This window comes from Xenopus tropicalis, chromosome 7 (genome assembly GCF_000004195.4).
Source record: "Xenopus tropicalis strain Nigerian chromosome 7, UCB_Xtro_10.0, whole genome shotgun sequence".
Taxonomy (NCBI): Eukaryota; Metazoa; Chordata; class Amphibia; order Anura; family Pipidae; genus Xenopus; species Xenopus tropicalis.
Window position 1 is genome coordinate 110,967,747 of NC_030683.2, and position 17,314 is coordinate 110,985,060.

Consider the following 17,314-nt stretch of genomic DNA (forward strand, 5'->3'; position numbering starts at 1 on the left):
TCACCATAAAACTATTTAATATTCATCAATGTACAAATAAAATTTCTTTAAATATTAACAACATGAGTTTTAACATTTTCCTATAGGCTAATGGCATACTATTTTCTTCAGCTGGAGGAATGTACAAAACTGCCCATGACACCTGCCATTGAGTTTGGCAGATCTGTAGTATATTTATAGTATCTATAGCAGATCTATAGTATATGTATAGTATCTACAGCAGATAACACAGACACTTTCTCCATTCATGTAAATGATAGGTGGCACAGGAAAGTGTCAGCCTCTCCAGAAGGTATTTGTGCTCTGCTTTCCTTATGTGTTGTTTTTCAGTCTTGAAGATAACAGAAGCATCTTAGATTCCACATAGCACCTAGGGCACAATAGCCGGACGCTCTTGTAAACAAGTGGACAAACACAAAGCCTAAAGCTCAGGTGAGAAAACAAAGTGATCACTCAGAGCTGTCAGTGGCTGGGGTTACTGGAATATTCTCCAGTGCAGCTTGCCCTACAGCACAATGGAGCATAGAGGCTTCCCATTAGAAGGTGCCTGCCCCATCACTTCTTTCTATAGCAGTGTCTATACCAGTGTTAACGATTACAGTAGTGCTCCAGGTCATAATAAGTACAGGAGCGGTAACAGCACTTTTCCACTATGCCGAGCTTCTTGTGGTTCATCTGTGAAGTACGTTCTATGAAAGTTCCCAGGCGGCTTGTGTGTACATTGAAACCTGTGGGTTAAAAAGAAGAAGAAACTTATTATTAATAAGATAACCCTCTGTACATGCAGATCCCATAGAAAAGATGTATGATGTCAGACTGAAGGTCCACTGGATTATTTACAAAGAACTGCCTGTAGAAAACTATAGACAAGAACTTAGAAAAAATACAGAATTAAGTCTACATCCTGTTTGAAAATTATTGTTTGTTGGTTTCTGGTTAATTCAATTCTAAGAACATGGTTTGAAACTGGTAAGTGCCTAAGGGTGGCCAAAAAGTCAGTTTGGGTCGATAAGTTTGGCAAACTTTGCCCTTACTGGCTGACCATGTTTGTATATATATATATATATATATATATATATATATATATATATATATATATATATATGTATATATATATATAGGCACCTCAAGAGCACTCTGCAATTCCATTGAGTTCCAGTCATTCTTTCCAAAATGTAATTGATGCCTCACCAGATACAGATACCAGATACAGATCTGCTCATCACACAGAGAAAAAGATTAATCATATTTGTCCATCTATCTTTACAGTCATGTCATTGTGAGTGACGGCAGTGTGACTCCCCTCTTCTCCTGGCATTACTCTATAGTTTTGGCTACTGTCCCTTCTTTCCTTCTTCTTATCAACCCGCCATTGTCCCTTCCTATTCAGTGTTGGTTCTTCTTCTCTTTTCTTTATCTTGGCTTCTTCTTACTTAACTCTACAATTTATTTTCTTCTCAGTCTTTTCTCTCTACCTATTCTATTGCCCCCACTGTCCTGCTCATAGCCATATGTTTTCCTCTGTTTCTCCTACCTGTAACCCTTATCTATAAGTTGTCTCATCTTCTTGTCTCCCTATTTCTTTTACTCTGTTTCACATTTGCTTCATTTCTTTCTGTCCTCATAGATCTGCATCGATGCTTATAGAGTCAGGCATGTGACAAATATACATGGTTCATTTATTCAGTTAATTCTATTGAGATAAGCAATTTTTTTTGAAGATTAAGAAATAACGAAACAAAGGCTTTGGTGGCTGCTTGTGCCTAAGGTAGAGGAGAGTTACAGGGAGTGTGCGCCCCCTTCTGGTGTAACGATGCATCTGGCGCAGTGTTTTAGTTCCACGTCTCAAACATGTGGGTTTAAAAAGATAACCTGTCAATATTAGAATTAATTTCCATTTATGTTTATTTTTTTATGTTTACTTTTGTGCACATAAGGGTTTTAAACACATTTAGACAAATGCTAAAAATGTAGCCAAACTTTGTATTTGAGGATTCTACCAGAGGCCTGGAATCTTAGATTCTGAATTGTACCCATGATAAATGGGGTCCAATGCCCCTGTGATTATGGAGCTTATTCACGGGAAAACATAGAAAAAGGCATTGTCACTGCATGCAAAGTGTTTTCCCCTTTTAAAAGTTATTTTTGCATGCTTTGTCGTCCGTGGGAGAGGCAACAAAGCACTAGGTGTGACATTGGCTTTAGGGGGTACTAGGTCGTTACCCCTGTATCCCAGTAGGTAAGTGTTACTGTCTGAGTGCTAATCCTGAGCAGTTGATGTGCCTCATGCCAGAAGCATTAATAGAATCTGCTCCATCTGTGCCATTGCAATATAATAGAATGAGCGAACCTCACTTGCCCTTCTCCATTGTTCAGCTGACTTGAGAAAATGAGATTCAATAGAATTTTATATGGAGGCTTTATGGTACTGGTTACACTTTGAACTTTAAAAAAGACCACTTTATTGGAGCTCTATAGATCCTCCCTGGTCCCTTTCCATTCAAATGAGGGGTGGGCGTGTCCTAACGATCCCTGCCAGAAATAGCCAATCACAGCTGTGCAGTCACACAAGCAAAGACACGCTTCAGTTCCCTATCAGGTTAGCCTAGCTGCTGATTGGTTCCTATCCTACAGTGCAGTGTGCCGAGTGGTGCCGGTCCCCCTGCACAGCCTGGGCAAGGAGGCAGCAGGAAGTGGTGGCACAGAATTTTGCTGAAATTTTCAATAAATCAACCCAAAGCACTACTTTTTTAAGCACATTCCTTCTATATTTAGAGGAGTATAATGCACTGGTACATTCTTGTTTTCACATAATATGCTTAGGCTTATGGCACACCAGGCACAGAAATGCCCAAAATACACCTGCCGTTGGACTGTAACCTTATCTTCACCCAGAGCTTTTTATTTACCTTCTGTTTAGCCATATACCTCTTGCACCACATGCATCTGAATGTATTAAATGTATTCTTTTAAATTACAGCCAGTGGTCGAGGCATAATTAAGGTTTCCTGTAATGAGGCTGGGATAGGAGGTGACACAGTAGAAGAAGCTGCTGTTCAGCACCAGACAGGGGAACTTCTTAAAATGCAGCATTTTTCTTTCTGTAAATGTTTTTAGGGGCAATTAACACCTCCACTAATGCCTCAGATAAAGAGACCACTAATTTCAGTGAGATGTGACTGCCTGTAACATGTAGGCTCATCTTGGCAGTCTCCAGCAAATGACGACTAGCTCAGTATTCCCTGTGTGCTTTGGCCCATAATGGATTGGCTCTAAGCCATTGGCCTCTCCAAATGATGATGGTTATCTCACAGCAGATAAGATATTGCTGGGATCCCTTGTCTTTTACCCCAGCCCTTGATTAGACATGACCCAAGGTGTGACAGTAATATATTGCAAGAAATGAAAGTTACCTTTTTGAGGCCTGTAGTAAAATCCTCTGCCTTCACACACCAAGAGCAGAGCCTCAACCAAGTGTAACCCACAAAGACGGTGAACGCTGGCCTCATGAGTGTCCCTTAGGTAAGACAGGAGCATCAAAACCACTAGAGTCTTCGGCCAATCACCTTGTGCCATGTTCCTGATGCATACACCGTATACAAACTTCACCTGTACCTTTGGGGACAGCAAGTGGTGAGAATTCATACACACAGTCATAGTAACATAGTAAGTTGGGTTGAAAAAAGACATACGTCCATCACATTCAACCATAATGCCTATATATAACCTGCCTAACTACTACTTGATCCAGAGGAAGGCAAAAAACCCCATCTGAAGCCTCTCTAATTTGCCACAGAGGGGAAAAAATTCCTTCCTGACTCCAAGATGGCAATCGGACCAGTCCCTGGATCACCTAGTACTAAGAGCTATCTCCCATAACCCTGTATTCCCTCACTTGTACTGAGAGCTATCTCCCCTACCCCTGTATTCCCTCACTTGTACTGAGAGCTCTCTCCCCTACCCCTGTATTCCCTCACTTGTACTGAGAGCTATCTCCCCTACCCCTGTATTCCCTCACTTGTACTGAGAGCTATCTCCCATACCCCTGTATTCCCTCACTTGTACTGAGAGCTATCTCCCATACCCCTGTATTCCCTCACTTGTACTGAGAGCTATCTCCCCTACCCCTGTATTCCCTCACTTGTACTGAGAGCTATCTCCCCTACCCCTGTATTCCCTCACTTGTACTGAGAGCTATCTCCCATACCCCTGTATTCCCTCACTTGTACTGAGAGCTATCTCCCATACCCCTGTATTCCCTCACTTGTACTGAGAGCTATCCCCCGTACCCCTGTATTCCCTCACTTGTACTGAGAGCTATCCCCCATACCCCTGTATTCCCTCACTTGTACTGAGAGCTATCTCCCCTACCCCTGTATTCCCTCACTTGTACTAAGAGCTATCTCCCATGTTGCAATTAAACATATTAATCACATGTGGCTAAGGCAGATGTCACCCAATTGTCACTGAACAACTCCTACTTCAAGGGTCACTGGGAACCCTGCCTTGGGCTCCATTCAACAACTGGAACCCAGCTGGAGTAACAGGTAAGTGACTAGAATCACTGGGGGCCTCACAACTTGGCACCCCCCAAGTAATTTTACCGTTCCTTGTCTTTTAACTGGCACTGATCCAATTGCTATTGATGAATGTGTGTCTTTTCATCAGCTGCTATGAAACTATGGCCGTGATTTTTAAATATACAGACTCCAGGCATAACAGAAAGAATATGAAACAAAATCTGCTTTAAGTCAACAGTAGTGACGGGAGAAATTGTGTCGCCAGGTTTTGCAGAAAAAAACTTCCATAGACTCCAATGTAGTGTAAAAAAAACACTAAAAAAAAAGCTGTCTCCAATTTTTGACTTTTTACCATGAAGCAAAACGGAATTAGCCATCGCTAGTCATAAGGCTTGCTAAAGAAATTGAAGAAGAAGCAGAATCTGCGGCTGCAGGGGGCCCCATGAGGCATTCATTAATAAATAGTTTCAATATATTTGTAAAACAGGTCAACCCCCAGGCATTTTGGAGGGCTGAATATTAATTTGCTGATGGGATCAATAATATCTGGTTACACCACTGATTTTTTTCCCCTAAAATTGTCCCTATGAGCCGCACCCTGCAGCAAACATGCCCACATTTATATGCCCTGATAGTCTGACCTAAGGCTAATGTCAGACGAGACGTCTGGTGTATATTTTCGGCAAGCTGAAAATCGCTTGTTGAAAATAGCGTCACCCGCCTCCTACCTGTGCCTGCACCCGAATGAATGGAATACGCTCGGGTGCAGGCACATGTAGTCGATATTCGCCAAAAACCGCGAGACTTCACATCTTTGGCGGATATCGGCTACATGTGCCTGCACCGGTAGGGGCATATGGTGCGTATTTCAGTTTGCCCAAAATATACGCCATACGCCTGGTGTGGCATCAGCCTTAGGACTGATAAGCTAACAACCCATTCTAATAGGTCACCAACACACCCTTACTAACATGCACTATAAAAATTAGGTATTTACCTGTGATTTTAGAAGAATTTCAGTTTCTTTTGCTAATTTGTCTTCTGCACAGAGTAGATTCTTATCGTGGGTCCATGTGAATGATACATGAACAGAAGCGCAGTGCTCTTATATAGTGTTCCATCCCACCACTACGCATATAAATGCAAAATAAAACAAGAGAAAAAGGGGCTTGCCTTTATGGTGATTGGGGCGTTTGCCCAGCATTGTACTGCTCAGAGTATCATTTACAGGAGAATGGCCTTATCTGAATTGCTTTTGTGCCTTTCTTTACAGATCTCAACATCACTTCAGAGAAAACTATAAAGTAAAGGTCCCCATACACGGGCCAACTATAGCTGCCGATATCGGTCCCTAGGACCGATTCGGCAGCTAACCGGCCCGTGTATGGGCAGAACAGAGCGGCCTGGCCGACCGATATCTGGCCTGAAATTGGTTAGAAAATCCAGGCCAGGTTAGAAAATCCAGTCGGATCGGGGACTGCATCGGCTCGTTGATGCGGTCCCTGAACCGACAGCCCCATGGCCGCAAATGTAATCCGATCGTTTTTATAAGTTTCTTGCTACCCGATATCGCCCACCCGTAGGTGGGGATATCGGGTGAAGATCCGCTCGCTTGGATCTTATAGTGAATGGGCACCTTAAGATAGCTACTTTCTCATTTTGCTTAATTGGCACATTTATGGCACTATCTCAACAGAGCAACTTTTCTGTTGTTGGCCCTAGCATGCCCATGTCTTGGTGGTGATCCCATAGAATGAATAAAAATGGAAGTAAGCGCAGCCCTAGAGGGCACACACTGTTATGCAGGGGAAATGAACAACTCTCTAATACTGACAAACTACAAAGGCTGCGATGGGATGCTCTAAGTAGAGGCATTCTGCATTGCTGTCAGCAGTATATCGCCACCTAGTGCTCATAAATGCACTCACTGTTCAGTTAGTCTGCTGAAAACATACAGCTGCCACTAAACAGATATACAAAATAATACAAAGGGGCCGATTAATTAAAACACGAGTTTGAATCCCGAATGGGAAAAATTCGGATTGGATACGTTAGTTTCTGAAGATCGCAAATATCACGAAAATGCTTACGAAAAAATCGTATTAGTCACGATAATATCGTATTGGCGATCCAAAAGTCACTAAATTTTCGTACCGAACTATTGTAAACAGCGGCAGAACCTTTACGAATTTTTCGCACAAGCGTACGAAAAAGTTGTGCAGGCGTACGAAAATGTTGTGCAAGCGCGAAAATACGCTCCAAGCATTCGTGTCTTAATAAATCTTCCCCCTAAGTGTTGCTGCCATTTATTTTCTTGCCATTAAAGGCAGACCATTTAGGCAACTTATCTGCCCATGTATGGGCACCCCCATAGGTCTAACTAACTGACATGTGTTTTAAAATTGGGCAGATCTTGATCGGGCAGGTTTAATTTTCCCGTTGGACAAGGACGCCGTTGGCTTATTGATGTTTTAATTTGATCATTTGGCCCTAGGGCCCATTAGCCCGATATTGCCCACTTTAGGGCATATCAGAAGATCCAAGCTGATTGCAAAATGCACAGGCAACGTGTACATAAAATATTATTGTATCTATAATAAATTCTCTTTGTCATGAAAGGTGAGCTGTTCTTGCTCTAAAGAAGTGTAAACCATCTTATCCTATTTAAAAACTGTTGCTTGATGTTTACCCTCCTGTAAAATTGTTTATTCAAAGAATCTGCCCTGTGTGGCATCGGCTTTAAAAGATAAATCAAAACAATTATTTATCCTTTTATTGAGGAGCTGTTAATGCCATTGTCCTGTTCTTTCTTGATGGCCTATAAAAAGCCAGAGGTCTAATTACTTAATGATTTATGGCAGATTGGAGACATGGCACATTAAGGTGCTTGTGCTGAGCTGGGAATGAAGCGAGGAAACGATGGGATAATGATTTCCTTGCACTTGATCCAACCCAGAGACAATGAGGGTGGAGATAAAGTCAGTATTGTGTTTCCGCAGGGCCCTTCTAAGCTATTGTAACTCTGTGGATTCCCATTGTAACCCACTGTACTATGTTATTTGCATGTAAATAGAATGCTCCAAAAAGCCTTTAGAGAGCTGATTAGAAAACCTTATTATCATTCAGTCAAAGGTCAATAGCACACCACTTGCCAGTAAGAGGAGCAATTGTCACCTGAAAGCATAAGTGTGTGCCGGTGTGCTTCCTGCCCATGCTGCAAACTGATTTTCATTAAGGGTCAAGACACACAGAGCTACTAGTAGCAGCTACTTGTCGTGGCTACTAAAATAGACAATGCTGATCATTTACTGATAACTGTCTCTACATGTGTTTTAGCAGAGGCAATTCTCAGTATTGTCTATGGCAGGGTATTTTCTGGAGTTTAGTAGCTGTGAAAAAGTAACTGCTACTAGTAGCTCTGTGTGTGTTCACCCTAAATGTATTTCCCCCCAATAAACCTGTGGAAATCCAAGTTATCTGCGTCAGTGCCTAATAACCATTAGATAATTAACTGCCATTAAATTGTTTAGCTTTTGTCAAACTGCCCGTAAGCTGAGGTCAAGCCTAAAGCTATGGCACGTGCTGCGGTTCTTCACTGAGCCAACATTGACCTGTTTCAGGTGGTGGTTTCTATTTAGACAAATGACAAAGGGAATTAAAAGTGTGGGCATTTCTCCACTAGCTGAAATACACCAATGGAAAATGTTATGTTTGCCATGCTATGGAAAAGTCTCCTACAGCACCCTGGTGGGGTTTGGGAAGTGCCAATACAGCTTTTTGCCAGGGGTAGAGAAATACTGTGCCTTAATGTATTGCGGTGTTTGTGTGGACTGTGAAATTAAAAGATGCAGCCAGTTACCCAGAACCTTCCCTATATGTCCAATGTCAGCAGCCAGTGTGGGCACCTGGTGCTGATGTAGCCAGCCCCTAACCTACGTTGGCCCACCATCAGGGGCTACTTGCAGTGCATGACTTATAAGTTAATGGGAAGGTGCTCATGGGAGAAGTAGTAATGATACAGAGCCTACGTGTATGACAGTACTAGGACTTTACCCTTAGGCCATATGAGCACCCAGGTTGCACTTTGTATTGCAATTAGGGGAAAGATGTTAGTGTTTTATTGATGCTAGTTTCCAGTGGGACATAGTGTCAATCAAAATGCTAATTGCACAATCAGCCTTATTGAGATACAGTTTATTTACTAAACTATGTGTGTATTCACAGCTTCCAGTAAGGCATACACAGCAGGGGAAGCAGCTGGGTGGGGCAATATGGCTGTATTATGGGCCAAGATCCTGCCACTTTGCTTAGCAATACAGTTTGTGCAGAATGTGCCTAATTAATTTGCACCCCCCACGTATTTTCTCACACCCGTGTAATTAACATTCCTCCATATCTGAGAATACCAAGATGCAAAACAATACATTTACATTTTGGGTATGACTTACAAATCCTATCATATACTGTGTAACACTATTTATGTTTCTGCTAGTCATGGTGCAATTTAAATTGATTAAAGCTTGTTTAATCATAAGATGACTTAGAAATTCTAGTGCAAATGTCACATGGCACAAATTAGCCAATTACTAGTGTTTTTATAGTACAGTCATATAGGTTAATTTACTATATAATTAAATGATTTTTACACAGGGCTTCTCTCTCTAAAGGTGGCCATACACAGGCAGATTTCAGCTGCCGCTTCTGGTCCATCAGACCAATTAGGCAGCTTATCTACTCGTGTATGGGCACTCCCGACGGGCCTAACCGACCAATATCTGGCCTAAAATTGGGCAGATCTTGATTGAGCCGGTCTGATTTTCTGTTCAAGGACCATATGGGCTTGTTGATTCAGTCCTCGGTACGACTTCCCCTATGCCCGCCTTTAGGTGGACATATCGGGAGAAGATCCACTCATTTGGCAACCTTGCCAAACAAGCAAATCCTCCTTTGTATGGCCACTTCAAGTACCAAGGTCACCAACCACCCTTGCCAACACCTTTTCCAGTTATGCTGTACAAGATGCAGTTGTTCCCTGGAACCTATCTGTGGGAATCACCATGGCATATCCTGAGCAATGCACCCTTAATGACAAAGCAGCCTGCCGTAGGAGAGGAAGCGCAAGAATGTACAAGGGCTGCTGGGTGAGACCATTGGTGTCCCAGTGTCCAGTAATGCTAAAGTTGAGATCTCAGTTTTTACTCTCCCGGCTTGATAATCATTTATAACAAACAAGGGCTCTTAAAAGAATTTAACATACAAGGGTTAAGGGCTGTGACACATGGGGATATTAGTCGCTGCGTGACAAATCTCCCTTCTCGTGGGCGACTAATCTCCCCGAAATGCTATCCCACCGGCGAGAATGTAAATCGCCAGTGGGATGGCATATGTGGCGCCGCAATTTGCCAAAGTCACAGAAGTTTCCTCTCAAGGCAACTTCTGTGGCACAGCGACTAATCTCCCCGTGTGTAACAGCCCTAAAGAAACAGTAACACCAAAACAAAAAAAACTAAATTGTTTGAAAGTAATTAAAATATAATGTACTGCTGCCCTGCACTAGTAAAACTGGTGTGCTGCTACAGAAACACTACTATAGTTTATTTAAATACGCTGCTGTGTAGTCATGGGGGCAGCCATTCAAGCTGGAAGAAAGGAGAAAAGACACAGGGTACATAGTAGATAACAGATAAGCTCTGTAGAATATAATGGGGTTTTATCTGTTATCTGCTAATCTACCTGAGCCTTTTCTCCTTTGTCCCCGTGGCTATATAGCAGCTGTGTTTATATAAACTATAGTTGGGTTTCTGAAGCAAACACACCAGTTGCACCAGTGCAGGACAACAGTTCATTATATTGTAATTGCTTTCATTTTTTGGTGTTACTTTTCCTTTAATGAATAATAGGACCCCTTTTAAAATGTGTATGGGCCCTCAGATGACTGCCTAAAGGTGACTACACAATGCATATGTTTTACTATTGGTGATTTACATGAGTACTGGTAGGAATTAAATTTCTGACTTTTTGGGGCCACGCTGAAGGAGATTAAAATGGGTGACAAGATGTTGCATCCAGCAGGTCTGATGCAGCAGAGCCCGCAACAAGGTCCAGACGCAAAGGGATTTCTCCCATTCTCCTGCCATGTCAGTCCGACAGTAAAAATCTCCTTTTTAGGAGCCAGGCTTTGGTGACCCAGACAACCAGACAGTATCAAAGGTGTAGCACAGAAAGGCAAATACATAAAAAAATGAAAGTGAAAGAAAAATAGGACCAATTGAAAGTCGTCTCATAATATCAAAATCATAGAGTATTAATCGATTTCATTTTCTTAGTGGGGGGGGGCTGACCAGTGTTCTGTACAATAAGACATATGGTGCAAAGATCCCTGTGTTACCTGTTTTGTTTTGGGATTCTTTACTAATACATATTTTTATTTTGGTGCTGAAAGACTGTTTCCTGCACAAACAGCAGGTGGTGCTAGTGGCTTCAGATTTATTTTCTCCCACTGCCATTGGTGTATGTGAAATATACAAGTATGGGATCCCTTATCCGAAAACCCGTTATTCAGAAAGTTCCAAATTACGGAAAGGCCATCTCCCATAGACTCCATTATGAGCAAATAATTCTAATTTTTAAAAATTATTTCCTTTTTCTCAGTGATAATAAAACAGTACCTGTACTTGATCCCAACTAAGATATAATTACCCCTTATTGGGGGCAGAACAGCCTTATTGGGTTTATTTAATGGTTAAACGATTCCCTTTTCTTTGTAATAAAACAGTACCTGTACTTGATCCCAACTAAGATATAATTACCCCTTATTGGGGGCAGAACAGCCCTATTGGGTTTATTTAATGGTTAAATGATTCCCTTTTCTCTGTAATAATAAAACAGAACCTGTACTTGATCCCAACTAAGATATAATTACCCCTTATTGGGGGCAGAACAGCCCTATTGGGTTTATTTAATGGTTAAATGATTCCCTTTTCTCTGTAATAATAAAACAGTACCTGTACTTGATCCCAACTAAGATATAATGAATCCTTATTGGGGGCAGAACAGCCCTATTGGGTTTATTTAATGGTTAAATGATTCCCTTTTCTCTGTAATAATAAAACAGTACCTGTACTTGATCCCAACTAAGATATAATGAATCCTTATTGGGGGCAGAACAGCCCTATTGGGTTTATTTAATGGTTAAATGATTCCCTTTTCTCTGTAATAATAAAACAGTACCTGTACTTGATCCCAACTAAGATATAATGAATCCTTACTGGAGGCAAAACAATCCTATTGGGTTTATTCTAGGGATGCACCCGGATTCGGGCCGAATCCAGCCTTTTTTCAAAGTATTCGGTTTCGGCCGAAGCCATGCTCTGCGCCAAACCAAATCTGGATGAGCATAAATTAGCAAATGCTAATTAGCATTCTGAAGAGTTAAATGTTAGGGGGGAAATTTTTTTTAACCCTTCCCAATCATAATTAGCATATGCTAATTAGAAATCAGATTCAGATGGGTATTTGGCCGAATCCGTCAGGGTAGGTTTGGCCGTACCCAAAAAAGTGGGTTCGGTGCATCCCTAGTTTATTCAGTATTTAAATGATTTTTAGCAGACTTAAGTTATGGAGATCCAAATTACAGAAAGATCCCTTATGGGGAAAACCCCAGGTCCCGAACATTCTGGAGAACAGGTCCCATACCTGTACTTCCAACTGGCACCTATAGGCATTCACTCTTCTGTTTAAAGACTAACACACCATGGAAAGCAAGAAAAACTTTTTTGTGTTTCCTTAATGAGAAGTGGAATTTCAAGGGGGTTTCCAGCTTCTTTTGTAATGAAAAAAAAGAAATTCTAAGCAACTTTCCAATATACAGTTATTGTGCCCCTCAGCATTCATGCAAAGCAATTCTCCCAGGGTCCGGCTGTGCTTTGCAGAGAGCAGAATCATTGCCTGGTACTATAGGGCAGCCACTAAGTACAGGGCCCTATTGCGGCCTGCGTCTGCCACTGCCTTCTAACTTGAGCAACTAAATGACATGCAAGCTAGGGGGTACGTGGGGAATGTGAGGGGGTGCATACATGGCTCCCCACTCCTGCCCCTCACAAATACAGCACAGATGATTTTGAAATGGATTTTGACTTTTCAGAGACTATACATCATTCACTGGTTCAGAATTTTACCTTGGGCGGCAAACAGCTGCCCCTGGTAAATTTAGGAGATTATTTTTTTTATTTGTACCAACCAATTCTTCTAGTTTAGTGTGTGACTTGTCTCTCTACACTTAATCTCCCTCACCCCTGTGTGCTGGGGAAGGAGCAGACCCCGATTCACCCCTGCCTCAGTACAGGCAGGCAAAGGCACACTATGGCTGTAGTTCAACAAGTGCTGAAGGCTGCTTTGATTTTGACTTTTACCCCTAAAAATACCCTTAGTTTTTTTAAACTGATCAACTGCCCAGAAGAGTATCAATGATCATGTGTCCAGGAATCAGTTCTCAGCGTTTTATCTCTCTCAGTACCCTATAGTTAATGATATATTGGTTTGCCACCCAGCCGGTACTTTGCCAGCCAATGCCAAGCAGGGCTCAGTGACGCATCGCTACAGCAATAGCACTAAAAGAGCCAAAATTTCAATTTAAAACTCAGAATTTCTGCTCATGTCCCTAATGCTTTTTGTAATACCCTCTCATTTCACCCCTGGCCTGCCCACTTAAGCCCTGATCCAGCCAATTACTACCAATATTCACTATAATTCTTTTTGCCTATGTGCACAAAAATGTCTTTTGTGCGCACATTTTAAACTTGTGTATTGGTTGCCACCTGGCTTTTATTTTACCTGCCAGGCTGGTTAAAGTGACCCCTGATGTTAAAGTTATTAATAGAGAAAAGGGTTAAAAAAAAAAAAAAAAAAAGGAAAGCCAGTATTTTTCTGTAGAAAAGGTGGCAACCCTAGTGGGGACCAGAAGCAGGTCTGGGTCAGCGGGGCCCACCAGGTTTTTTCCTGGGTCGGAAACTAGGTGAACAGCTAGACAGAAGAGGTAGAATCATTTGTTACTACAGAGAAAAAGAATATCATTTTAAAACTTACAATTAGGTTAAAATGGACTATAAAAGGCAGTCTTCCTGTAAGTTGGAACTTTCTGGATATTGGGTTTCAGGATAAGATCCCATATATTTACAATGTTATGCCCAATTTTCAGTCAGTGGTTCATCCCATCCTTTAATATAAGTGCAGACAAAGATGTTACAGTAAGAATCAATGACCCCAATACCCTGCTCACATCTTGGGATCCCCACATTTACTAAATGCACTGGATGCACAGGGTGGTGGGGAAGAAGGGAGAAGGATAGCAGGGCAGTTTGCGGGTATAACCCCTATTTGGCTGTAAAACAGTCAAAACACGGCTAGTATAGGTTTAGAGCATGGGGTACATGCAGCCTTCACTATATGAAAGCAACCAGGGGTGTACAACTCACTGCAGCTGTGTGCAGTGCAGGTTAGCAAAGATGGACGCCAGACGGTTCTTGCAGTTGAAACAATTGAACTGGGTTTATTGTCAGATGCAGGGTTATCGCATATACTCACAATACAGATGTTATATGATAGTAGTACTCTCTGAGGATAACAAGAGAGGATGCACACCGGTTTATCCCACCTCTTTGGGAGACTGGGCAGGGTAAATGCACCCGGTCAACTTGGCACCCCTATGGAAGCAGTCTGGACAGATACCTCAGTACTCGGGTTGAATAACTCTAGATTTAGGAGTCCTAAAGCCGACTATGGATCAGGGTTGAGATACTGCCTCCTATGTCTTAACCGTGGCCCTATGCTGAGGCAACAGTGCCTGTATGGAAGAGTACTTCCAGCTACTTTGCTTGGTGGAGCCAGAAGTGCTCTTGCTTCCTTCCCTCTCTATCTCACTTTCCTAGAAAGTGCTCGACAAGAGCAACTAACTGGTCCTCATTCACAGGGTCCCTGTCCCTCGACTTCACTGGAGTATAAGATGCTGACTCTAGGGTAAAGTATGGCTTTACTGGGGCCTTGTTCATCCCAGGCTCAGTGGATCTTCACCTGAGACACAGAGACAGCCACAGAGGAAGACCCACCCCTTTGCTAAACACTATATTGGAGTGCTAAGGGTGGAGTCAACCTGTAAACCAATAAGGCAAACTCTAAACTGATACATGGGTCTTCGCCCAGTTACAGCAGGAACTAAGGCAGTTGTAGGGTTTAAAGCCATAGGGGCATGTTAACCCAATGGGTCCCTACACAGGCTACTCAGATTCCCAGCACTGGTGTGGGGGGGGGAAGGCTACCATGGCCCCTGAGCGGGGGCCCAGGAATCTATAATAATACCCTGCTAGGAAGACAAGTTTTTATTTTAGTTACACAAGTCTTATTCATATCGCTCATTTTTAGCAAAACTCAGCTGTAGATAAGTACATTCTGACCTTCTGCCTTAATCCCATCCCAGGTTTAGTTATACAGTGGCAGGGGCCCCACTACACAGCCTTGCTGTCCCACACACCCCAGGATCCCCTCATAAACCAACCCCCTCCCTCCGCCCATCTTGGTGCCTGTCAGTCCTCCATTACAGGACCCCAAAGTAACAATGAACCGAACTAACAAGCCAGCGTAGGAAACCAACCAAATCCAAATACTACTTGTAGGAGCCACGCCATAAACTAAACTCTATCCCCGCCCCAGCCACCGGTCCCGAACTGAGTTATGGAAGCCCCGCCCGTTCGTACTAATAGTATTGTAAGTGTAGATTCCTCAGCCGGCTGGCGGAACTGCGCATGCGTACTGCTCTTTCCTGGAGTTTTGCTGCTGGGTCGCCAACAAGTTGCAAATTTCATTAGATGCGCTCAGCCCGGCCGGGATCGCGTCACTGAGCCGGTACCGGGAACCGCACGGTCACACCGGGGCTCGGAAACAGCAGTGAGCAAGGTAATACTAGTGCTTGTTAGCGGCCTGATTCTTTCATTAGCTACTAACCCGCTTAGTGCTTGGGCTCTGCCCTCTGCTTTTTTCTCTTTGGAACGCCTGCTGATGGGGGGATAATGCACTCTTAGGGGATGCTGGGAACTGTAGTTCAGGAGTGTCAATGCTACATTTCAGCAGTGTCCCTAAACTGAACTATGAGGGAAACTGGACCAAGTACTTACCTGCCAGTTTATTATTTGTTATTAACATTTATTTATAAAGTGCCAACATATTCCGCAGCGCTGTACAATAAGTGGGTTCCATACATGGGATATACAGAGTAACATATAAAGCAATCAATAACCGATACAAGAGGTGAAGAGAGCCCTGCCCAAAAGAGCTTACAATCTACAAGGAGAAAGGGTTGAGACACAAGGTATGTAATGAGGTTTATCATCTGCTTTGGAACCACAGGGGTACTTAGCCTGGCGTGGAATCCCATGCCCACACCCGGGCACCTGCTGTTAGATTGTAAGCTCTGATGGGTAATTGATGGTAATGATAATCCATGGGCTGAGAGTGACAGGCCAAGCCCTACCTTTCCCTGTATATGAATAATTAACCTTGTGCCATTGTGTCTCCCCTGCGCAATATTGGGCCTATGAACCTAACACCATCAAATGGTAATATTGTATCAGTAATACAATACAACTGGATCGCAGAGGGTGTCAGGAACGTGGATATTCCAGTATCATATTCAGATAAACCTTGAAGGGTGTCAAACTGTTTTTCACATAATTAAATAAAATATCATTTAGATTGTAAGCTCTATGGGGCAGGGACCTCCATTCTCATGCCTCTCTGTCACTAGCTCAATGGAAACTTGAATGCAACTGTACTTTTTATTTATTTGTATTTATTATTGTACTTTGTATTTATTGGTCTGTTATTGTACTAACCCCCTGTTTATTCATTTATTGTTGTTATGCGTACATAAGTAGCACTATATCAATAAAAATATCCATACATACTTTCCCATATACACCAATTTAAACGTTTCAATAGTTTTAAAGTTATTTGCAAATGTAATTGTTATTGTTTATATTCTCTGCTTTTCTGACTCCTAAAACAAAGCCGTAGAAACCAGCAGACCCAGAGATGACTGACTCCTGGTACAATGGATCAAGAGTCAGAACCATGGAAAAGAAAGGGATAAACAAACCCTGGCCTTAATTACATTTACAAATAACTTTAAAACCGTGCCAATATTTAACTCTTTTTCCAAAAGATTCTTTATGGGCCATTTCCCACTGTACTGAACCAGAACTGATCCACAGTGGTTCCTATCATTTTGCATTTCAGTGGTTACAGGTATGGGACCTGTTATCCAGAATGCTAGGGACTTGGGGTTTCCCTTTTCTCTGTAATAATAAAACAGTACCTGTACTTGATCCCAACTAAGATATAATTACCCCTTATTGGGGGCAGAACAGCCCTATTGGGTTTATTTAATGGTTAAATGATTCCCTTTTCTCTGTAATAATAAAACAGTACCTGTACTTGATCCCAACTAAGATATAATTGCCCCTTATTGGGGGCAGAACAGCCCTATTGGGTTTATTTAATGGTTAAATGATTCCCTTTTCTCTGTAATAATAAAACAGTACCTGTACTTGATCCCAACTAAGATATAATTACCCCTTATTGGGGGCAGAACAGCCCTATTGGGTTTATTTCATGGTTAAATGATTCCCTTTTCTCTGTAATAATAAAACAGTACCTGTACTTGATCCCAACTAAGATATAATTACCCCTTATTGGGGGCAGAACAGCCCTATTGGGTTTATTTAATGGTTAAATGATTCCCTTTT

The 17,314-nt window shown here is 42.2% G+C and overlaps 1 protein-coding gene and 1 long non-coding RNA gene across 2 annotated transcripts in view; one reads left to right on the forward strand and one right to left on the reverse strand.

Annotated features, from left to right (window-relative positions):
* The window catches only part of LOC100494294, a 25,039-nt gene continuing 7,725 nt past the window's right edge, over nucleotides 1-17,314 (reverse strand). Inside the window, exons 2-3 of the long non-coding RNA XR_004223549.1 lie at nucleotides 3,414-3,615; nucleotides 1-728 (exon numbers count right to left, since the gene is read on the reverse strand). This is a non-coding gene — a long non-coding RNA (insulin-2-like). The remainder of the gene's footprint in view (nucleotides 729-3,413; nucleotides 3,616-17,314) is intronic.
* bcl2l12 (BCL2-like 12 (proline rich)) overlaps nucleotides 15,091-17,314 on the forward strand; it is a 19,718-nt gene continuing 17,494 nt past the window's right edge. Inside the window, exon 1 of the mRNA XM_002940239.5 lies at nucleotides 15,091-15,467. The gene's annotated coding sequence lies outside the window, so the exon portion shown is untranslated. The remainder of the gene's footprint in view (nucleotides 15,468-17,314) is intronic.